This window comes from Octopus bimaculoides, chromosome 3, assembly GCF_001194135.2.
Source record: "Octopus bimaculoides isolate UCB-OBI-ISO-001 chromosome 3, ASM119413v2, whole genome shotgun sequence".
Classification (NCBI taxonomy): domain Eukaryota; kingdom Metazoa; phylum Mollusca; class Cephalopoda; order Octopoda; family Octopodidae; genus Octopus; species Octopus bimaculoides.
Window position 1 is genome coordinate 158,884,857 of NC_068983.1, and position 757 is coordinate 158,885,613.

The following is a 757-nucleotide window of genomic DNA, read 5'->3' on the forward strand; positions in this document are numbered from 1 at the left end:
TGCTTGGCTTGTATATATGCATATGTATATATATATATATATATATATATATACACATATATCATCATCATCATCGTCGTCGTTTAACATCCGGTTTCCATACTAGCATGGGTTGGACGATTTGACTGAGGACTGGTGAAACCAGATGGCTACACCAGGCTCCAATCTGATTTGGAAGAGTTTCTACAGCTGAATGCCTTTCTAACGCCAACCACTCAGAGAGTGTAGTGAGTACTTTTACGTGTCCTGACTTTAAATATCATTCATGTTTCTTTCTTCAAAAATACCTTGTAACCACTTTTAAGTTCCAATACTTTCACATCATTATATCCTTTATTAGTATTGAATTTTTTATAACCTCTTTAGAGGCCAATTCCATTCCTCTTCTTGCTCCTACCTACTCTCATCTCAATGTCAAATGACCACACTTCTCCACTATGAATTCCATCATTATATTTGCAGTAAAAATTCTTGAATCCAATAATTTATATTGAATTAATAGGTCTTGTTAGTATCAATATTGTTCGTTTCATATCTTTATCCATTCACCATATATAAATACATTTATTTTCTAACCATTGGGTGTATGGTTCAGAAGCTTGCTTGCCAACCATAAAGTCTTGGGTTCAGTCCTGCTGCATGGCACTTTGGACAAGTGTCTTTCACTATAGCCTCTGATTGACCAAAGCCTTGTGAGTGGATTTGAAAGGAGCCCATTGTAAATATATATATACATATATATATATATATATATATA